General features: G+C 40.1%; 1 protein-coding gene across 1 annotated transcript in view; it reads right to left on the bottom strand.

Annotated features, from left to right (window-relative positions):
• Positions 1–10,003, bottom strand: part of CHST15 (carbohydrate sulfotransferase 15) — a 116,356-nt gene extending 106,353 nt beyond the window's left edge. The window contains exon 1 of the mRNA XM_073354129.1: positions 9,939–10,003. The gene's annotated coding sequence lies outside the window, so the exon portion shown is untranslated. The remainder of the gene's footprint in view (positions 1–9,938) is intronic.
• Positions 10,004–24,637: the final 14,634 nt, after the last annotated feature.

Raw genomic sequence — 24,637 nt, 5'->3', positions numbered from 1 at the left:
TGACCCAACACTCTCACAAATCTTGGGAGACAGGCCAGTTCTTGCCTACAGACAGCCCCCCAACCTGAAGCAAATACTCACCAGCAACCACATACCACACAACAGAACCACTAACCTAGGAACCTATCCTTGCAACAAAGCCCGTTGCCAACTGTGCCCACATATCTATTCAGGGGACACTATCACAGGGCCTAATAACATCAGCCACACTATCAGAGGCTCGTTCACCTGCACATCCACCAATGTGATATATGCCATCATGTGCCAGCAATGCCCCTCTGCCATGTACATTGGTCAAACTGGACAGTCTCTACATGAAAGAATAAATGGACAAATCAGATGTCAAGAATTATAACATTCATAAACCAGTCGGAGAATACTTCAATCTCTCTGGTCACGCGATTACAGACATGAAAGTTGCGATATTACAACAAAAAAACTTCAAATCCAGACTCCAGCGAGAAACTGTTGAATTGGAATTCATTTGCAAATTGGGTACAATTAACTTAGGCTTGAATAGAGACTGGGAGTGGCTAAGTCATTATGCAAGGTAACTTATTTCCCCTTGTTTTTTCCTACCCCCCCCCCGATGTTCTTGTTAAACCCTGGATTTGTGCTGGAAATGGCCCACCTTGATTATCATACACATTGTAAGGAGAGTGATCACTTTAGATAAGCTATTATCAGCAGGAGGGTGGGGTTGGGGGGAGGTATTTTTTCATGCTTTGTGTGTATAAAAGGATCTTCTACACTTTCCACAGTATGCATCTGATGAAGTGAGCTGTAGCTCACGAAAGCTTATGCTCAAAGAAATTGGTTAGTCTCTAAGGTGCCACAAGTACTCCTTTTCTTTTTGCGAATACAGACTAACACGGCTGTTACTCTGAAACCTGTCAAATGGAGTTACTTGTAGACTCACACCAAAGGGAACATTGCAATGGTTAATGTTGAGGTCACAAAGGCACAGATGCCAGTAGCGAGAGCTGTGTCCAAACTCAAAGGCTGTACCCCTCCTGTCAAGTATAAATGCGGGGGAAGGCGGAAAGCTACTTTGGCCATCACTTCTCCTTAGTCATCCAAATGTAGTTGTTAGTCCAACTAGGCACTTAGATTATCTACTGGTCAGTAATGGCAGGCAGACACCTCCATCATCGGCTCCAGTATAATCTTTCACAGCTTTATTCTCCCAACCCACCAACAGCACCTCTTTTTTATCATTTTGCTCTTTTCAGTGTCCATCAAACCTTAGCTCAGTTACTCTTGCTAGTCCATCAAGATGAAGACGCAAAGCTATGTGTCATCCGAATACAGAAAATAACTAAACTTCTGCAGCTTAATCTCCCTGCATATTCCTGAAGGCATCAAACCACAAACAGATAGATATAGCACAGTGTCAGAAGATGGAGACAACTCAAATGACAAAAAGCTGTTTGTGCATCTAACAAGAGATAATTCTATCCCTTCTGGCAAATCTTTCCTAAAAAGGAAATTCCCGTGTTCTTATATCCGATCATTTGTAATATCTTAGAGAAAGCATCTTTGCAATTATGTCCTTTCAAGGGAAGAAAGTCATTATTTCCCTCATTCTTGAGTAGATGAATGACCATTAAAATCTTTTAAGATGTGTTTAGGTTCAGAGGATGGACTTTACTCCTTTCCTAAATCCTGTTGTTCCAGGATGGTGCCCCAAAAACTTACTTTCACTTGGAACGTGACCAGCTAAAAAAGCAAAACTAAACATTAAGACACCTGCAGTATGATGCTTACATTTTAGAGGGAAAATACGAACCGCATGATAGGATTCATAGCAGCCTAAATGAGAGCCGAATGCCTTCAGCAGTACCAGTCCAATCAGGTAGATTTGCATGCAGTCCTAGGATTGGGGCCCCAGAAAAAGGTTTAGCAGCCAATTTAAATTCTGCCCAATGTGGGGAAGAGGGAGATGTCTGACCAGCTTCTGGAGAGATCACAGATTTATCCATTAAGGCCCACCACATAGAAGGATTTGGGCTGTGTAGATGCAGCCCAATCTCAGCCATCACTAATGTAGTAAAAAAACAGTTATTCTCAGAGCATGGTGATTAGAACATTCAAACTCAGATTGGAGCACTCATCTTTTGGTTCATGTGCATTTTTCTCTTCTACTGTGGGCTACATGCTGGGCCAGTCTTATCGGAGCAGCAAAAGAAAAGGAAGTTATGCCCATACTTCTGTCATTTATAAGGGAAAGAAATTTCATAGGGAGTAGACCAGAGATTGACAGACTGCCATGAGGATGGGATGGTTATATTGTACCCAATTAATATATATATATATATGCTGCTGGTGTATATACCAGCAGCAAAATAAATGTTGAGAAAACATTTTGCTATTCTGCTGAGCAATAAAGGCAAGAATAGCTCTCAGTCCAAAGCCTCCTGCCTTGATTAACAAATCACAATGGAGGAGAGGCTTGTTACTGGATTATTCACGCAATGTAACCAGGCACATTGTCTGGGTTGTAGACAGTAGAGTTTCCTTTAAAAAGCATTAATCACCAAAAGTTGTGGTGTTGCTGTGAGTTGCATGTGCTTTGCAGAGGCTGCATGTTACCAGAATGGGAACTGTAGCCCTTTGCATTTCTTTCCCAATAGTGATGTGCTCAGTGATTAGCTTTAATGTGCATGTTCAATATTCTATAATGTTAGAGTTAACATTTCATTTACTTGTAGCTAAGTGCAAAGCTGGTGAATACTACATCCTAGGGATATCTAAATTTGTGGGGGTTTCTTTTGAAGTGAAATCATTTTTGGTATAATAAAATGCAAAGCAGAATGTTTCTATTATTATGATGATGACGGAATCATCACTGGGAGCCAAGCAATTTAAGTATTTCCAATGCGTGATTATTCACCCACAAAACTAAGTTTAACTCTAAAGGGCTGATTTAAACCCATAGCTGCCTACAAATTCAGTTTTAAGGCCATTCCTGTGCACATATGGCTCTGGGTGTATCAGACAGTCTCATTCCATGTCAGATGTAAATTTCTCCTAACCCTAAGATTAAAAAAAGGTTTAAACAACAGATTCCAGTTCACCACAACTGATTTTAAGACATCTCCCTGGGTAAAACACCTGGGTAGATACATGATACAGCCTGTAATTTTAAAAAGTTACATATTCTGTGTTCCTATTCTGGGTTAAATATGACCTGCTTATGCCTCAAGGACTCTGGACATCATTCTGCTTAGCAAGAATTTTGCATAATCATATTTTCAGACTTTTTTCTGTCTTTTTTTATTGGTGTTTTAATATCTAAGACATTGCCATAAAAACAGGATTCATCTGCTCACATGGCTTACTCCCCACGAAAGTCATAGGGGCAGATCCTCACCTAGTATAAATTAGCATAGTTCCACTGACTTCAGATTTACACCAACAGATTTACACCAACTGAGGATCTGTCCTGTAATCGATGTAGGGGCCTGATTCTGTTCCCACTGAAGTCAACAGGAGTTGGATAAGTTCCTAGGTTCTAACAGTACTAGCAAATAGGTACTCCATAATGGTAGTCTTATCACTCCACAAATGTGAATGAATTTATGTTTGCAATACTGCAGTGAGGTAGAGTAGAAAAAAATATAAACCTTCTGTGACATAATAAATCACCTCTATAGCAATTAATTGTGATGTCACAGAACATTATGGCTTCAGAAGGGAAATAAACAGCAGGAGCAAATGAGTTCTTTAAAACCAAGATCCTGTTCTCACACAAATGAATCATTATTAAAAGAAGGAAGGGAGGAGAGATTTATACTGAGTATCAGTATAACCGTCTCTAAATAGATTGATTTTCATAAGACATCAGCTGGTGGCCCCCCTCTCTGTAAATATAATGCATCACTAGTTCCCACGTGCACCTTCCCCAGCACACAAAGATGAAGACACTTTTCAAACAAGTTTGTTCATATTGCTTGGCTCTGGGCAGGTTTATCTGCTGGGAAAAGATAATGGAAAACTCTTTACTGATGTTGATGAAAAGAAGGCATGTAACTGGCAGCATCAGTGTGTGGGTTCTAAGGGGTGTTTTATACACATGTACTTCCCATTGATATTAATTGGACTTAAGTGTGCACATCTGGAGAAGAAAATAGACCCCTTAACTTGGCAATCAGCAGTACAGAGTCTTGATAGCCAGATTTGTCAATTTTAAAATTAAGGTCAGTGTTTGTGCACAGCTGTAATGGGATTCTGATTTTGGGGGTGGGAGTGAAGGTCTGTTGTTCTGTTTGCCTATTATATTGTTAGGGTCTCTAAGTTATTCCCACACACAGATAGAAATTTGGGAGTTTCTGCCTTGTCATTTTTTTCAGAAGATGGAGATTCAGAGAGAAAAAAGTTCAATCTCTCAAAGCTGCACTACTCAGGAGATCCACTGAAGGTCTGGTCCATCCATGCTGTACCTTATGCTTCTTTCTACATCACATCCCAGTCTCACCTGCCTCAATGGTAGCATTGGCCACTGTCTCACAAAACCTTACTCATGGGATTTTGCTATAAGATAAGAGGACCAGCATAAATTAATGCAGATAAAGGCAACACTCACTTACACCTACACTTCCAGTGTGTGTAGAGAGGAGGGGACATAATACCTCCAAAGCATGTGAGTCCTCTGGCCTGTCCCCACCCCACAACACACAAAGCCCATTGTCTTTGGAGCACCTCTGCAGATGGAGGAAAATGTGGGGGAAGGGGTATGTTGTCAATGAGGCTGCACTTTCCCTCCCGAGAGTCCTTGAGTAGTATCTACCTGAACAAGCATCTCACAGCTCATGGAAGCAAAGAGATAACTGGGGGCGGAAATAAAGTTACTACTAAATGCATCCGATGAAGTGAGCTGTAGCTCACAAAAGCTTATGCTCAAATTTGTTAGTCTCTAGGGTGCCACAAGTACTCCTTTTCTTTTTACTAAACAGTAGTTCCTTCCAACAGGTGGAGATCTCTGAATGGGGAATGGGAGTTTTCATGTGGTGGATCCAAAAAATGCAATGTGCTGTAAATTACGCTCCTGAGATTCCCACAACACCACTGATCTATAGCCCCCCGAACAGAAGTTGTGCATGCCCCTGGTGTCCAGCAAAGCTCAGCTTTACGGGGGCACTAACTGCTGCTGCACGTAGTGTCTCTTTTGGGCAAGCAGGGGTGAGGAACACCAGCAGCCCAATAACCACAGAGGATACTCCAGCCCTTAGTCTGAGTTATCAAGCTGGGCTCTGAGGAAGGATATAGTGCTGTGGGAAGTTAAAGGAAATGATATTCTCCTTAATAGTCTGTTCTCCCCTTAGTACTATTGCATATGTCTCATTTAAACTAATAGGAGAGAAGTATGCTGCTGAGGATAAGCTGTTGATTTTGTTATTACCATGGTGACAAGCACACTGACAGATAGACCACTCACTTTAATTCTGGGGAACAGGAAGATGATCTCTTAAAGCTTGAAAACAGATTTTGCTGTTTTCCTTACAAAGTTGTCCTTGGGAATGATGCTTATAGGCACATAAACTCCTGGACCATACCTGGAGTCCTTTACTTTGTCTGAATTCTCATTGAAAATAATGGGAGTTTTGTCTGAATAAGAACAGAGTCAGAATTGAGTAAACATGTCAGCATTTGGCCTATCTGAAAATACATCCCCAGCCTTCAAATGTTCAGATTCAGTTTTTTATTCCTAATGGTACATCCTTGTAATACCCTTCAAGAAATACTTGAAGGACAAACATCAGCGAGGCAAAGGAATTATTTAGGGTATAATTTCCCCTAGTCATTATTTAGCCAAGTTATACATATTTTGTTCCCTTAATCTTTCTTCAAAAGTCAATCTCTTCAGCCCCTTAATTATTTTTATTGCTGTTCTATTAATTCCCCTCCATTTGTCTACAGTTCTCTGGTGCCCAGATCTGAATGCAGAATTTTATATGTGATCTCACCACAGCAGCACAGAGAGGGGATATTACCTCCCTGCTACCTTTATCACCAATAACTTATTGGAATCATGGAGAGCCAGAAATTGATTCAAATAGCTTTAAACGGATAGAGGGTTCAAAAATATTGTAACGCTTTTGTGGCACTGCTTACATCAAGCCAAACATCAAGCCAAGTTTAGCATGCTAATTTACTACAAATGTACAACATTTTAAATGCTTGGGGAAATTAAGGCATTAAAACCTGACTCAAGCACAACCATGTGATTCTCTAAAGGAATATGAATAAAGAGTTACACCATTTAGAAGACAAATGAATAGGGTTCAAAGTAGTACTAGAAATAGCTCACACATGCACATTAGAATCATAGAATATCAGGGCTGGAAGGGACCTCAGGAGGTCATCTAGTCCAACCCCCTGCTCAAAGCAGGACCAATCCCCAATTTTTGCCCCAGATCCCTAAATGGCCCCCTCAAGGATTGAACTCACAACCCTGGGTTTAGCAGGCCAAAGCTCAAACGTCCTGAGGGTTTCCATTACTGCACATTCTATAATTCACAGGTACATGACAGATCAATCAAAGATGACTCAGAGTAACAGACCAGCTGGAGTGACAAGACTATGTCTATTAGGAACAAGGACAAGACTATGTCTATTAGGAACTGGGCCTGGCATTAGGGCTGGTGCAGAGCTGCTCTACCTGAGGAAGAGCATGTGTATCTCAGGATGGCAGAGTTTCCAAGAGTGCAGGGGGTGGGTGCACACAATTAGAGTACAGCATGCCTCCCATGAGCTCGCTGTCTAAGCACACCTGGCTAACTGGGAAGGAGCAAGCAAGGCCATTGCCTCATCTCCTGCCCAACCTTTTCGGGTGACTAGCACCCCAACAGGCACTTGGAGGAAGCAATTCCTGTGCTAAGTGTGCTCAATACCCGGAGTTAGTCTGATGCCAAAGTATGGGGTGGGCACGGAGCTCAGAATTCTAAGAAGGCTAGAGGGAATTAAAGAACTACTTACCTTCCTCATGAGGAGGAACCCCCATAACAGTGAGACCAAGAAGCTTGCAGATATTCTATGAGCTAGCAGCCAGAGGGGTTAAATTTGATTGGATCAAGCCCTTATTTGCATTGAACTTTTTAACATGGCAGAAAAGTCTGCAGAAAACCTCCTGTTAAATGCATGACAATATACAGCACATGAAAAGATGGGAGTTCATGTGCTGTATATTTATACCTACTTACTGTATTTTCTACTCCATACATGTGATGAAGTGGGTTATAGCCCATGAAAGTTTATGCCCAAATAAATGTGTTAATCTCTAAGGTGCCACAAGGACTCCTTGTTAGGGGGCTTATTCCTTCACTGCTTACTTCCCTGGTCCTTCTCGCGTGAACAGAGAGCAACAATACCCAAAGTCCAAAGGTGCAAACAATTCAATGTTTATTGGGGTGAACTTCCAGCAAGCATGATTCCAGTTTCCTACCTTAGTATCCTCCTTCCCAGCTCTGACACTACAGAGCCTTACACCTGTGTCCCTGTTCCCATTCCTGCCCTTAGCCAAACATGATTCCAATTGCCTTACCCCCATTCCCTGTTCCCATTTCCCCCTTTAGCAAAACATGATTCCAATCTCCCCCACCTGCACCCACCCACCCACTTCCTGATTGACTGCAGGCTATATAAATTTGAGTTCTGCTTTGCTATACCTTAACCAATCATTTTCCTGAAATTTAACTAACCAATCCTAACATATTGTAACATGATTATGTAACCAATTATATCCCACCACCTCAATTAGTTTACACCCAGCAAAATTAATTATACAGCAGAAAGGAACAATCACAGAACCAGACAGAGATTATACAGACAAACAACAGCAAAGTGGGAACTATAATGACAAGACAACACAGAAGTGAGGATTTCACATCCCAGCTATTGATAAGTGAGTTCTTGCCAGACAGGATGCTATCAAACTAAGTTTCCTTTTACATTTTCTAGGCACTTCCCTTTCTCTGGAGGTGATAGGAATACAATCCTGTCCTGATAGTGCCTAACAGCCCAATAGCACCTTATTTCAGTGTGACTAGTTTGGAATGTGAGGATGTGACTGTTGGCTTCCTAGCTTATGGCTGCCTCTGCTGCTTAGCCAAAGGCCTTAGCCTAAGCACAGGGCCTCAGACTGTCACAGTAAGAGAAGGCCGTTACACCAGCAGACAGTGATTTTGATTCTTTCTTTTATACCTCTAGAACTAGCCAAGTGATAAGAATACACCTAAATTCTTAAAGTACAGGCCTTTGCAGACAGGCCTGAATATCTATATCCTAACACTCCTCATTGTTTTTACTGATACAGACTAACACAGCTACAACTCTGACACTTATTCTAAGCAGTCTGTTCCACTTTACATTTAGCTGTGAGCCTTGAAGTACCTTTCCCAGACCTGAAGAAGAGCTCTGTGTGGCTCAGAAGCTTGTCTCTATCAACAGAAGTTGGTCCAATAAAAGATATTACTTCATATACACACACACACACACCCCTCTCTAATATCCTGGGACCAACATGGCTACAGCTATACTACATATTCCACTCTGTCATAGATGCAAAGACTATCACTTCCCAGAAACATTACATATGCTAATATATTTCATTGCTACAGATAAGGAATTGTAGGTCACTGGGCCATTTTGTATGCACTTCAGTGCTCAGCATAGCTTTTCTTTTCATGTCATTTATTATTCCTCCCCCAGCTCCTGACTACAAAATGCAGTGTTTAAAATTTGATCAGTGATGTATCCTAACTCGTCCTTGAATTATACATGTTTCTTATTTCTCTTTCCTTAACCCCTCTTTTCACCTTAACTACCTCAAGAGAAATCAGAATGAAGTTTATTTTACAAGCTGCATTCCCCTCATACAGTACTTTTCTATCCCTTACCTCTGTTACTCCTCAGTCAGAACCTGACCATGTGTTTCTTGCACACGCAAAGCCACCATTTACTTCAATGGAAGCTGTGGGTGTTCAAGAAGCATAGATCAGGCCCTTTATATACATACACATTCTCTCTTTTCAAGTGACTCATAAGAATTATTTATTCTGGACAAATATTTCCATGCTGCTGGACAAAAATTATGTCTCCGTAAGCCATAAATCAAAGATATTTTCAACTGTCCTAAGACCATTTGGTTAATATTGATTCAGCTGCTATAAGTGTACAGTTTATGGAACTTACATTGACTTCATCGGGATCTCTGTACAGAAAGGATGAGATTCATCCCTATGTAAAGAGCAAGCTTAAGGCCTGCTCAAAATGGGACTTAAATAGTCTTATGCAGTGCCTCTGTACGGGCTGAATTTTCCCTGGAGCACTTAACGGATCAAACTCTGTACCATATTCCAGGGGGGTGGGAGTTGCTCACTTTTAGGATATAAAAATACAGTCATTTGATTTACCAGACACCGTATGGAAATATGGAGATGGAGTACCTCTTGTTTCATTTTTTTAAAAAAAAAGGAATGAAAATCTCCCTGATACATACAAACTCATCTTTCCTGAACCAATAAACTGAATAATCCTCCTTTTTTTTGGGGGGGGGGGGAAGAAGAGGTGGGGGAGGCAGGGGAATGGCTAGCTCAGCCTTCATCACAGAGTTGCTTCATTTTGCATAGTTTTCAATACATTTTAAAAGATAATTAAAAATACGTATCAACATCATCATTTTCAATTACTACCATAGTTGCAATGAAATTCTGGCTTCAGGAATATTAAAAGAAACATTGGGAAGTAGACAATAAAAGTTTAGGCCAAATTTACTCCATTGAGAAATAGGCCAGGAAAGTAGAGCTTAAGCAATGCAGAACACCTGGGCTAGCATTCTGTATAAGGGTGAATTTCATGCTAAGTGCACAAACCTTTGTTGTTACCCCATTATCAGTACATATGTTTCTATTCTTAGGTTAAAATATTGGCATACTTGCCTTTGCATGAAGTCTCATCTTACCAGTAACTTTCTGCAGCCTGGTTCCTCAAAAACAGAAGTATAATAGAAGAGCTTCTTCACACAAGCTAATTTCTTGCTGACTCAGACAGTTTGGTGTGGAGCCAAATTTCTCCAACTTCTGTGGCTTTGCATCAGAAATTACTATTGTTGAAGAGATCTTTGCTTGTGACTTACAATATACTCCAAGAGCATCACAAGGTATTTTATACATTTTGCTACTTTTTGTACACGTATAATGCCTTCCTCTGAGATTTAGACAGGTTTTCCTTCTCTTATTCTCACCACTATTGGACTTATCAGGGCAGGAAGGAATTTAGAGGTAGTGTCTGTGAGTAACCTCATGCAGCTCATTTAAATTCTTTGTCTGAACTTCCTAGTTCACCCATTTGTACAATGGGGGTGATAAATAATAGTCATCATAATAAGCACTTAGTCTCTGACATCACACTCAAATACTCCCATTGATTCCAGTGGGACTACTCACATGTGTAGAGTTCAGCAGGTCTGTAAATGGCTGCAGGATCAGGGCCTTACCTACCATCCAATCATTTTTGTGAGGATGAATTAATCATTTAGTGTTTGAACAGTGCTTTGAATGTGTAAAATGCTATAGAAGTGTTATTAATTATCAGTATTGTTAGTCATTATTAGTGGTTAGATCAAGGAACTATGAGTCAGAATCCCTGGGTTTTATGGCCAGGTCTGCTTCTCACTGAAAGCTACGGAACAAAGAGCCATGAATAAGAGCTCTGTGTAGCCTGAAAGCTTTTCTCTTTCACCAACAGAAGTTGGTCCAGTAAAAGATATTACTTCACCCACCTTGTCTCTCTAATATCCTGGGACCAACAAAACTACAACACTGATCCTGAACAAGTCATTTAATTTCTCTGTGCTTCATTTTTCCTGTTATTAAAGTGCCTACCTCTGTGTGATGAGAAGTTTAATTATGTTTGGGAAGTGATTTGAGAACCTTGTATGAAAGGTGATATATAGATGCAAAGCATTATTATACAATAGACACAAACAGGTTATTTCACCTCTGTACAAAGAGTTAGCACTAGTCCTATGCACCATTTCATAGATAGTGGGGCTTTGCACTAGGCCTCTGTAGAGGGGTGAATTTCATCCACTAAGGAATGAGATACTGTGTGGAATTCTGGCTCAGTATGTGAGAGTCAAGGTCCATGCACTTTTGCATTTCATTTGGAAAACTTCTTTATGCAACTGCAGGAACTTCAGGACACTGGTATGCACAAATGGGGTATTTAATGATTTAAACATTCATTTCTGGGTATAAACGTGGAATTTGTATGTTAACTACAAAAGAATGCGGAAATAAAAATGAGCCTCTGTTCTAGAAAATCTCATGTACAGTATTCAATGTTACGGGTAGTCTTTGTGATGATTCTATGAATAAATCCACGTTAAGGATGATTTTAGTGTCCCCGTCTGAAAATTAATGTGCTTCGTGCATAAATATATTGACCCAATAAGTTCCACGTTCCATCATCAAAGTGTCCGCGACTATTTCTGATTTTCTGACAGTTATCAGATGATATATTTATTTTAATTGCATATTTCTGGAGACCTAAAGTTATGCTTTTGGTTCTGGACACTTGATACTCTAGTAGCTTGACACAGTTGTTTTCCCTAGTGCCATATTTGATCACATGGTTTTGGAACCTACCTACCTTTTTTCACAACTTGGGTTGCCGTGATAACCCATGGCAGTTTTTAATCTATTCAGCTCACTTTTTGTGCCTGAGAAACTGGCTGCTTGTTTCTGTCTGTTGGGAAAAGTTGCATTTGAACAAAATAAAGAATGCTGTCAGCATAAACCCCAGTAGAAGGTCTTTTCTGATTTTAAGGACCACTGTAAATCAGAATGGTTGATGAAGCAGCAACAGCACATTCAGAAAGTTGAGAGTACAAATATATTTAATGATATTTATGTCACATAATATGTATACATATATGATATAAAATGCATCTATTTATCGTTGCAATAATAGATACTAATAGTGATGCAAAGCAAATTTGACAAGTGGCCATTCTGAGAGCAACATAAAGCCCTCAGGACATATGTGACAATCCGACTGAAGTCACCGATGTAGTGAGTACACATTCAAATCCTCTTGATCCTTCCCCCACACACACTCCAAAGAAAGACAGGCGTAACTATTTGCAACTGTCACAACTGCCCAGCCCCAGGGACAAGTACTGTATCTTCTTCCAGCTTTAGGAGCTGTCAACTTTCAGCCTCAAGAAAACTGTCTTTTCCCAATGTAAAACCGATCTGGCTTCCCCCAGTGACATCCATACCCAAAATGTGTTGAACATGCTACCCTTAGATAGTACAGTACCATGCTCATGTATTTCATCATTTCTTCAGTCCCTTATTGTCACCTTCAATAAGTATGAATAATCCAGTAATGTAATCTACTATAAACTCTCGGGAAATTTGACCCACAGTGTTTCCCTGGAAGTTGCTGGGGGATATTAAAATGTTGACTGCTTCTCATTCCCCCCTACCCCCCACTTCTTCTTTCTTTACAAACACAATGACCCTAGGATAATGAAATGCAGAAACATACTATAATGCAATGTCATGGCTGAGCTTCTCACTGTGTTAAATGGGGCAATTTTAAAGTTCCTGACCACAACCATAGCTTGAGGGCTTTTGCCCATACTATATGAATTATTTTCCTATTACCATTTATGCTGTTAAATTTTCTGTATTAGTATATAAAATGTCTTTGAACTATAAAAAAAAATATATGAGCAGTGTGACAGAGTTCAGTGTGGTAGGAATAATAACTTTAAAATACCTGATTTTTGTACATTTAAAAGAAACAGTGCCTGCCCTTGAATAACTAGGTTTTTGCATTTAAAATATCTATGCTTGACATTCTGGAAATATCCTTTGATTGCACTTTCAGTAGTTTGGCTTAACTTCCATATTTTTGATTGCTCTTTTTCATAATGGATTATGCTGTCATAATAGATTATGGAACATACTACTTGAGTATAATTGCTCATATAAGAGATTTTAGCTCAACAGGGTTTATAATAAACCTAAGCAAAAAGCATGCATGCCATTTCACACACTCATAAATTTTGAATTTGACCTTCAGATGAATGAACGGTAAATATTTTGGACATATGCTTAATTCCCTTATGCTTTAATATTTTAAGTATTTATTTGGAGAGGACAGTCTCTTTTGTTTAAAATAGACATGTGAAGGGGCCTGTGACAGAGCTCTCTACTCACTGCTAGGATGGTGCCTTCTGCTGCTGCAATGGGGATTAGCATCGCAAGGTCAACACTCCTTCCTGGGGTTGCACACTGACTCTCTGCTGTGCTCTCGTGGTTTGCAGCCCCTCACTTGCTCTACGAGCTGCTACTGCCTCTTTGTAACTCAGCCCTCCACCCAGGTCATTATATGCATTTTGTCTTCTGGGATACTAAAGTCTTCCTTCAGCAGTCCTAAGCAATCTTCCCATATGCTGCCCGTTCACCAGCTACTCCATGTTTTGGCCCAGGGACCCTCTAGCCAGTAGTCAAGGTCTGTTCCCTCCTGGGTCTTACTGTCTTTCTTTATGGGGTGAACACCCCACCACAAGGTCTCTAATAGCACACCCTTACCACAAGGCTGCCCCATTTCCCCATGCCTGGACACAGCATTGCAAGGGGTCTTCATCATTGGTGACCCCTCAGAGCCACTTCTTTGGCTCTGCAATGGCCTGTCTCTCTCTGTCTTTTCCCAACCATCTATCTGGGTGCTCCAGGGCTTGGCCCTTTAGCCAAGTCACATAAAAGTTCAGTCCCCTTTCATAGTAACAGAGATCCAACCATGAATTGGAATGTCATCTAGTTAATAATGTTGCAGCGCCTTTTGGGCTACACTGAAGTTCTCCATTTATTAGCCCCTGCAGAGCTTCCCATATATGACTTCCCCTAGCAGATTTTTCCCCCACTGCCTCCCCTCCCTAAGGCCTCTAGCAGCTTCCCTTCAGGGCTTTCCCTGCTCCTTGTAGGGCCGAGCTCAAGGATCCCCCACAAAAACCTACACAGATCTTAGGGGGTCTTCAAGCATGGTTTCCCCAGGTCTTTCCCCAAGAGACAGAGAGCTCTCCTGAGTTTTTTCACCCAGACCAAGTTTATAGCTCTATCTAAGTAGTCCTGACTCTGATCCATGGCAGCTGGGATCTCTCCTTATAATTAAACTCCATCACACCCAGCGGGGATCACTAATGATCATTACATTAATACCTCACCAGTGTGGCTGAGGGATAGCTTCTAGGTCACAAGCAAGGCTGAGTCTTAAAGGGCCACCAGCCTGCAATAGGGCCCAATACAAGAAGGGAAATGCTGCTGTTAGATGAAATGTTACTGTGAGATACATACAGAGATACATGATTCATCATCTTTTACTCTGTTTTATTAGAAAAATTAGGACCAAATTCACTACTAGTGTAAGCTGGCACAGTTAAGTCAACAGATTTGTGCCTTCTTATGCCAGTGGTGAATCTGGCCTGCAAGGTTTGGACTAAACCTCCTGTAGCTGTATGTTGGCATACCAATTGCAAGGCAAATTTCTGCATGAAGAAAAGCTGTTAGCACTAAGGCTATTGGTCAGGAACAGTGAGTCAGTGTACAGTCATGGTGCAGCAGCAGAGGATACCACCTAGAGACCTGGCAGGCCTGGGTTCAATAGCAAGGTCCTTACAAAAATGTCTTCCATTACCATGGCTTCCTGACAGACTGGGGACCACAATTCTCGTGGGAATTTCTCAGACTCCTTGGTGTTGAGTCTCTCACTTTGTCTGCCTATAACCCACAGACCAGTGGGAAAACAGAGGCAGTCAAATTTTGGAGCAGTATCTTCACTGCTTTCTGAGTTACTGCCAGGATGACTGCCTCCCCCTGCTGTGCTATGCCAAATTAATATAGAACAATGCAATCTACGCCTCAACCCACCATCGTCCATTCTCACCAGCTGCTGAGAATTTAACCTTCCACATGCACTGAGAGCTCAAGAAACTCCTGCTGTCCATCAAAGAAACCTATAAATACCATGCAAACCAAGACTGTCAGGCTGCCCACAATTTGACAATAAGGTGTGGCTCTCTGCCCAGAACCTTAAATTAAGCCTCCCAACTGCCAGGCTAGACTAACAATACATGGGCCCCTTCAAGATTATAAAATGGGTAAAGCCAGTGGCCTTCTGATTGCAGCTGTCTGAATCCTTGGTGTACCTCAACTTTCATCTCTCTCTTTTAAAGCCCCACCCTGAGCGCACATACCCAAAGCACTACCCATAACAGTCTGTGGACAGGAGAAGTATTGGTCCACAGAATCTTCAAGTCTTATGAATTAAGGGAAGGCTCCAGTACTTTGTGTACTTGGAAGGCTACAGTCCAGACCTATTGCAAGAGTGCCACTGGAAGTATCCTGAGAAACTGGATCTGAGGCCTAGGAAGTGCCCTCAATCAGGGGGCACTGTCAGGAATCAGGGCCTGCAGCAAAGCCAGTCTCCAGGCCACCAAACAAGTACAGCTGGTGTGTAGTAGATTGCCTGGTTGGATACAGCTCCTGACTGGTGGGCCCACAAGCAATAGCTGCTGGACGGCTGCTCATAGCATTTGTCCATGGCTATAATAGCTCCCAAACCTGTTTGTTCCCAGCCCTGCTCCTGCCTTGCCTTCTCTCCAGGTAACCTGGCTTTGACCTTTGGCTCCAATTCCTCACTTCAGATTTCATATCTGACCCTGGTTCTGATTCCTGACTGCTGACTCCTGCCCCAACCATTAGACATGACTGCTCACATCCTGGTCTGTGATATGCTGGATTTGATGACCTCCCAAGGTCCCTTCCCACCCTTCATTTCTATGATTCTATGATTTTGAGGAATAACAAATTACCCATATTCCATGCATGTATATCTATTTGTTGCTTGTAAAGTCCAGCAAGAGAGAATCTAATGGCATAACGGTAGAAATAATAGACCAATACATTTATACTAGCAAGTTGCTATGAAACGTTCTGCCCATGAATATATTGGCCTCAATTCTCTACTCAGTGACACAATCTTTATGCCTGCGTAACTCCTCTAAGCCAGGGCCATGAAGTTTTCCCCTTATGCATTTTGATACTTCTAAACCATAGTTTCAGAAGCCTTTTTCAAATGTCTGGGAGGTGAAAAATCATGTCATTCTATTTTCTTTACGGCTGCATCAGCCATTTTGCATCGTATTATGTTTGCTTCTTGAACAGGCTTATGAATTCTCTAGCCAGTTCCTTAAATGTGTTTGTGTGATCCTTTGGAAAGCTACAGACATATCATTACAAAATATATTGTGATATGATAAATATGGCTTTCCATCTGTACATAAAATTGAATTTTCCTCTTCTACTTGCAAAGATTTGTTGAGATAGTTTCAGATAAGGTGCATCATGGTTTATAGGCTCAATAACTACGTTGTCCTAATATAGTAAGACACTGGCTGATGCACAAAAAGTTTATAAACGCATGGTCTGAACGTATTATAATTACACTCTATGGGCCAGATCCTCAGATGGTGTAAATAACAGGCTCCCTTGATCTGGCCCATTATTTCTGTAGTACCAAATGAAAGAAGAAAACTGAAAAAAGAATTTTTTTCTCTTTCAAAACCATACTAGGACAAATATACAGTACTAGGGCTAAAAACTAGAGTTCTTAAGATCACCAATACCAGTATTCTGTGAAGCTATTATTGATTTATTTATTTATTCATTCATTCATTCATACCTATAGCCTGTGAGTCACTGATCTTCATGTCAAATAGATTGGCCATATTTGTTATAATCAGTTCCTATTTACAAAATTCACAACTGGAGAGTGAGATCCGTCAGCTTTTAACTTGCTCTTTATTAATTACAGCTTGTTTGTCCATAGCAATTTCAAATGTATGCTGAAGACATTGCTCTACTAAATACTTTCTAAATTATGCTAATTTTAATTTAATATCTTTGGGTAATTCTCTCTGTCTTTTTCATACTTCAGTGAAAATAGATAATTTATATTTGAAATGCTACTTCACTTCTACATGAGAACAAGGACATTGTGGGAGACATGAAGGTGAAGAACCACAACTAAAAGAATATCTGTATTCTATGTCCCACATCCCTTTGCTTTTTTTCTTACTTTCTGAGTTCTGTTTTCCTTTCATATTATAGATTTGGCTTTGATCCACCCCAATAGAATGAATGATCTTTTGTAAAAATTCTTTTGAGTGTGAACCCTTTTCATCCGATGAAGTGAGCTGAGGCTCACGAAAGCTTATGCTCAAATAAATTGGTTAGTCTCTAAGGTGCCACAAGTACTCCTTTTCTTTTTGCGAATACAGACTAACATGGCTGTTACTCTGAAACTTTTCAGGAAAGTCATAAGAAGTGAAATGATAAAGAAAGACGATTTAGATGGTTTATGTGACTAGACTATTGATCCCTCAGTTCAGTAAATGAAGAAAAATAAAAAGAATATGATTCTGAAGAACATGAACCTGACCAGGACAAGAATGGGTTTTAACAAACTAAATCATTGTAAGGGTTTGTTTTGTTTTTATTAATATGGAAACTTATCCTGTAGGAATGCAAACCGTTTTAGGAAATCAGGCTCAAAACTACAGGTGTTCTGTATGCAGAATTCTAGCTGAAGCCCCTGAGGAGCCCTGGTTGTCCACTTCCCCGCTTTTCTCACAAACATCTTTTGTGCTTCCTCCTTTGCTGTCCCTTTCACTTGTGAAGAACTTGCCACCAAAATTTGCAAAGCCACCAACTTACCCTCTTTTAGGCTCCATGGTGGTTAGCACATGCCTAATTTTTGAAGCACGGGAATGTCACAATTACCACTCTCTCACACTTAAAGTTAGGCACACATCTAAGTAGATTGCTGATCTGGGCCATAAATCCCCCTTTCAGACCTACCCTTGCTGTAATGCCTACAAATTGCTACCATCTGGACTTAGTTTGGCTGATGACCCTTTGTCATGACTACCACCTGTGGCCACTATGCCCTCCTCTGAGAATATGTACTAATGGAAATGCTCCTGTCCCTGCTGTTACTTGTCATGCCACCGGCTTCTACCTCATTTGTCTGTTTATTCACTAGTTGCAAGTTGTCTAAATCCTAGACAGTGAGCTGTGGGGCAGAGACTGTCTTTGTTATTTGTGCAGAGCCTAGGAAAACGGACCCTACTCCCTGTCTGAGGACAGTAGGTGTCACCACACTTTAAATAATTATTAAAAGAGACTGCAAGATTGGAATCTGTTGATCTCATCATGATCACTTTAGGTACTTACATTGCCCCCTTTGCTGTAGTGTCTGAGCCGAGTGTCTTTCTCCTAAAAATCTTCTAACCGGAGGTGGAACCCCCAACTCATTCTCAAAAATGCAAAAGTAGCTTCTAAAAGACAAGAACTAATAATACTTGGCATTTATACAGTGCTTTTCTGTTCAGTGTACAATCACTGACTGGTGTATATGTCCCATCCATCATGTAACCATAGTGTGTGGTGGTAATGTCTGTGTTCAGTATTAAGGGCACACAAGCCATCGTTTTGGTACCTATGTGCCCTTTTTTATTATGCTGCTTTTGGTTGTTCATTGTTCATGAGGTCAAAGCTTTTGGCTTCTGTTCTTTGTTGACAGTGCTCCTGATGGTTTTTTCCCTATCCTTCCCTGCCACTTTAAAAGTAGATACAACTTACCTGCCTGTATCCTTTCTTTTCCATTTCCTCAAAAACACCATTCTTGCCACCCTTGTTGGCTCTCAGTTTGCACTGAGTCCTAACTCAAATAACAGCCCCTGCACTGTCTGCCTCTTTGACACACCTGCTGGCCTCAATAGATTGGAATCCATTTACAAAGATTTCTCTAGGGACCATTCTGTGTGTTTTGTGCTGATGCCATGCCAGAGCTCCAATGTTTCTGCATGGATCTGGATACTGCTCCTCTGAATACGCCATAGAGGAATACAAGGTAGGATAAACAAAAAACTTGTTTTTACCAATATCATCTACTTGTGTAGCATGGGTAGTAATATCTTCTGGTCTGCAAATGAAGATCCCATGCCCTTGGTATTCAATCACCTATACCTATCATACCCATATGCCAGTATCCAGTCTTCTACCCATTGGGTGAACTAGTCTACCCCAAATCAGTGCAATTAGGGATTGATCTGCACTGAGCACAGTGCACTTTTCTGAACCTTTTGCATTGAATTTTTCCTTCAGTAGAGAAAATATGCCCATTTCTGCCAGGATTTCAGGTGCATCTTACAGCTCATTGCCAACCACTTATCCCTTTCCCCTATCTGAAGTGAGAATTTGGCACATATTATTTTTGTATCAGATATGTGGAATCTTCTACATGTGAAACTAGAACTGGTCAAAGGCAGCTAAGGGATATTCTGCTTTCTCCAGGGGCAGTAAGGTCTTTTGCTATCTGCCTGTTAGTCCAAAAAAACAGGGAACACCCCAGTGTTTTTTACTTTATTCATACCATGGAGGGAAGCAGTATTGTGCTTCCTGAATTATACGGCACAATGGAAAATACTGGCTGGCTGATGCTGTGATGTCATCCCAGAAAATCTGCTTCCCTTGTAGCTTTGCACCGATTGCTGCATGCCAAGTTCTGAGGGAAGATTTTAGGTGCCTTTATGACAGTGGACTGGTTTTTTTCTTTCTATCTTTTTTCACCCTAAAAATGTTCTTCTATGCCCAGCCCCTACTTAGGAGTCTCATTAGTGACATGATGTAATTTAATTACCATTACTATATTGTGCCCTGGCTGACCTTTATCTGGCTCTCTTGCTCTCTCTTTGCCAGTGTATTTTGATGTCATAGGTCTGCAAGGTCAATGCTTCTTCCTCTGTGCATCGAAACTTCTCTGCATCTAGATGACAATTTTCTTGATCCTTTACTGAAACAAAACTGAACTATGGAAGGACTGTGAATTTTCAGCCCCAAGTGGCTCTTCATTAGGCAAATTTAAGCAACAGATACCATTCTACCTACTTTATATTATCCTCCCATTCGTTGCTATGGCATATAAGTTCCAGTCAGCTTGCACACCTAATGCATTCTAGATCAGTGTAAATTATATTAGTTTATTATTTATACCTGTTTTCTGATGATCTTTCACTGAACATATGAGCTACCCCACCATTTATGTTACTGCTGAATTTGGCCCAAGAATTTACATCATTTTTCCATAGCTCTGAATGTTTCCTGTGTGTATGTATTTTGATTTTAAAGGATGTGCCTATCCCTCACTCTAGAAGTATGTACTGTAAATAAAACCTCTTTGCTGCAGATTTTACCAGATATATCAGTAGGTCCAGATTCAGATCCCCTCCCCTCATTCATGTTGAATGACACCTTACACTATAAACAGTACCCCTGAAGTTAATGGGACTACTGATGGAGCAAGGTGCTATTCAACATAAGTAAGGGCATCAGAATATGGCACTTTATTTTAATTCAGAAGCCTACAGTTATGGCTGTTCTTGTTTTCTAACCCAAACTAAGCTGGTCCATGAAATAAATCATTATTGTCTCAAAGATCAAGAGACTGATGTTGCTCTGAGATACACTCTTGTAAATCCAGAACAACTCCATTGGTTCTAGTGCAGTTACTATGGATTAACACAGATGTAAACTGAGACCACATTTTGACCTCACATAGTACTTGCGGGGTGGAGAAAGCTGCTTTTATACATTGGCTTGTGTAAGTGTTCTTGGATATACAGGTATACTTTTGTAATAATTTTATTCCCATCAGAAAATAAAGGTGCTTCTAGCCACAAAAAGTTTCAGATCACGGGCCAAATTTATCCTTAATGTAACTCCACTGAGAGCAGTATCATTACACTAGATTGAATCTGGCCAACTGGTAGCATGATGGGTTGCTCATAAGAAAGTATTTCTAGCTGTTTTTAGTTACTTTTTTGTAGTAAATATATGGGTCCTGCCCTATTGTATTTTCAATTGTCAAGGTGCAGCTTGTATATACAAGCCCAGCACCAGGAAGTGTGCTGTAAAACACGTCTCTCTTTACCACTGAAGTGTAGTATTAAAACTGCTGCCCCATACATCGGAAATAGATAAGTCTCTCCATGTCATCTTGTAAAATAAGCAATTTTCTGCTACTAAGGAAACATTATTTTCCCTGAAATCACATCTAAACTCAGCCAAGATGTTGACAGACACAATATTACACCTAAGCTTGTTTCTGAGTGCTTCATACACTTCTAACAGCAAAAATCATGAATTTATGAGGCTTTTCATTTTAGAAAGATAGAGTCAAATGTGCTTTCAAGGTACCTATGAAGGCCATGTCTATACTACACTTTGTTTCCTAAAACTTCCCACAGCTGCTACCCCTGATTTAGTCCAGATGTCCAGAACTGGTGTGTGTGCGAATCAGGCGGAAGATGCTGATGATTAAAGGGATAGATCTCCTAAGCTCTCATGAGGCACCATAGAGTTGTCAGTCAGCGTGAAGCAGCTCATATTGCATACCTCAGACAGGGTTGGAGCACAAGCAGACAACTTCATGATAGCATATCAAACTGTCCCTGCTGAGATGGGACATCATAAGCCAAGGACTTCCCATGACTGCTAGTTCGACAGCATTCACTGAAACAGTCATCAGAGTGGTCTAAAAAGGACACATTCAAGGCTGTATGTACCATGGCAACTGCACTCCGTACTCGATAATAGAGCAGGTCAAAAAATTTCAACTCAACAGTTTTCTGGCAGAAAATGGCAGTTTTATCAAAATTGAAACCTTTCATGGGAACTTCTCAATTTTCAACAACATTTTCTTATTTCATTTCAGTAATACTGGAACATTTCATTTTATTGTGGCAAAAATGTTTCATTTTGACTTTATCATTTCATGTTTTTGTTTTGACTTTTATAATATAATGAATATAATATAATAATGTATATATGGTAATGTTTTGACATTATCAAAATTAAATATTTCAGTGGTTCCAAATCCATTTTTTTGGAATTTCTGTTCTGCAGGAAATTTTTGAAGTTTCAGCCTTTCATTCCAATTTGATAACATTTGAAACGCTGGAATATCCTGCGGAACGTAAATTCCATTTTCTAACCCACTCTACTTAATAGCCAATAAGAGTGAAAATAAGATCCCATTTCCACCTGTTGCAAATGTGTATATATATATATGCATGTATTTAGACCTCTCTCTCTCTCTCTCTCAAAGTGAGATATGGTTGTTCTATGTATTTATTTATCACAAGGAGCTATTTCATTTCTCTCACTCCTTTTAATTTCTAGGACATTGCGGCTTGGGAGATAAACTTAATTACTAAGTGTTATTTTAATGCATTTCTCTCCATACAATGTATCTTTTGTGTAGTGAGCACTTGCCAACAAAGCGTTCAGCATCAACAGAGTTTACCAGATCCAAAATTGACCATAAATTTCAAACACAGACGTGTCCTTTTTTAATTATATAAAGTCAAATAAACTTTATATTATTGATCCTTCAAGAAGCAGCCTCCCCCTTACACATGTTGTATTAATTCAGATGGACTAAATGGGATAAGAGTTAACATTAACTTAGTTACTGTTTAACATTATACAGTGTTAAATAAGGTTTGGAGTTTGGTATACAGAGACTTTAGCCTACTTAATACTATGGCAAACACACTCATAAACATTTTTATCTGTGTATTAAAGACTCAGAACAGAAGAAAAAACCGTTAAAGTGTTTGAAATGTCAAATATGAAATAAGGCTTTTCTTTTAATGACATTTTTTTTCTTTTTTGTAGCTGAAGAGTTTTGAAGGAAACCAGTCTCTTAAATGGTATTAAACATGGCAATAACTGTCCTTTTGGGGAAAAGAGAAAAAGTTAGTGGAGATGGGCTGGAGCTGTTGTTGCTATAAGTCTACTTTTATTTCATTCCAGGTGCTGTTTGGGATTCAGCTGGAGGCGATAGAGGTGGGGATGTCATCTGAGTCCCTCTCTTTGGACCACTGACAGCCAAAGGGATTTAGACTCGCAAGTGCCTAAATCAGTTTGAAAATTAGATCTGTGGTCCTAAGTTAGTTAGGCTTGCAACACTAAGTGCAACAACACCTAAATACCATTAAAAATCTGGGACTTTCCTCTTGCAAATTCTTATTGACTTCAGTGGGGGGTTAGCCATGCAAGAACTAAGTAAATGCTGGATAATGACCTCAATGAGTACTTCTAGGCTAAAAGTAAAATAACACATTTGCATAGTGAGTATTATTGTTAATTACAATTTATCCTGCAGTAGTGCCTAGGCGTCTCAGGCATGGATCAGAACCTTGCTGTGCAAGGTGCTATACAAACTCTGATATTGAAAGGTTTTTTCATCTGGTGCTCTGCATTGAAAACTAATTAGAGGGAGACCTTAAAGGCTGGGAGGCCTCAAAACTAATCTCCCTTTATTGTTGATTTTGGTTTATAAAGTTTACCATATGCTATTTTCCTTGTATCTTAAAATAAATGATTTCATCTTCCATTGTCCTCCCAGGAAGAACTCCCACAGTCCAGTGTACATGAGAAAATGCCTCGGTGTCACCAAACCCTGAAAGGACAAGCAATTAAAACTCTTTAAGGAGAGAAAGTTAACTTTTCCAAAGGGTTATTATAAATAATGAGTAACAACAATGTTTTTAATCTGTGGGAAATACTCTGACAATGTCCTCTTCATCTTGATGTAAGTATTGCTCCTGTCATGCTGCCAAGGAACAGCCTAAGTTGTTTACTGCTGAAAAACCCATTCCCGTTCACGTCAATGGGCCTTAAGTATTATCCATAGTTAAGGTGGACATTTCATTTCTTCACTACTTGCCTATGAGCTGCACTCAAGAGCTCCAGGGGTTCACTGTGCATCTGGTCTAGCTCTCCTCTCTTCTCTTACTCCTCTGTAGCATTTCACTGATGACTACAGCAGGGATTAGGACAGCCTATTTATTTAGCTAACAAGAAATAACTTTATGAAGTGAACAGAATACTAATGATTCTGTTATGTCATCTGACTATATTCACTGCCACAGTTTCTGCAATTGGTTCCTGCCACAGTGTTTGAGGAAGTGAGGGAAAGTCAACAGGAAGTATGGAAGTAAATTGTGTTTTGAAGAATGTGAGTCAGCTTTAAGCTTCCTCTTGAAGCTTCACCCTTTGCAGCACTCTGTACACCTAACCCAGACTGGAAGGTGTAGCAGCTTTTCCTCTGTCTCTAGAACTTTTCATGAATAGATTCAATCAGCCTTTAATAGGAATGATTTAAGAAATAGAAAATAAGTGGTTCTGAAAAATAGCGAGTCAAAGTGGATACCCTGGAGGTATTTTCTGGTTCTATACTTTCCAAATTTATGAACTTGTGAAGTCAAAGATTTTGCATTATACAGATATAACTGTAGATAGTCCTGAACCAAACCCTCTATCTGAATTCCCCTGAATTTTGAGGATCCAGATCTAAGATTTGCATCTTAATCCAATCTCTAGTTAAAGTACAATAGTTAGGAGAATAACTCCACATCAGTGACATGGGAATATAGCTTTTGGGCACTTTTCCCAATGTGCACACTGATTTCAGTAAGTTCTAAAACCCTCCAGAA

Source organism: Lepidochelys kempii, chromosome 7 (assembly GCF_965140265.1).
Source record: "Lepidochelys kempii isolate rLepKem1 chromosome 7, rLepKem1.hap2, whole genome shotgun sequence".
Lineage (NCBI taxonomy): Eukaryota > Metazoa > Chordata > Testudines > Cheloniidae > Lepidochelys > Lepidochelys kempii.
This window is presented reverse-complemented; position numbering and strand designations above follow the sequence as displayed.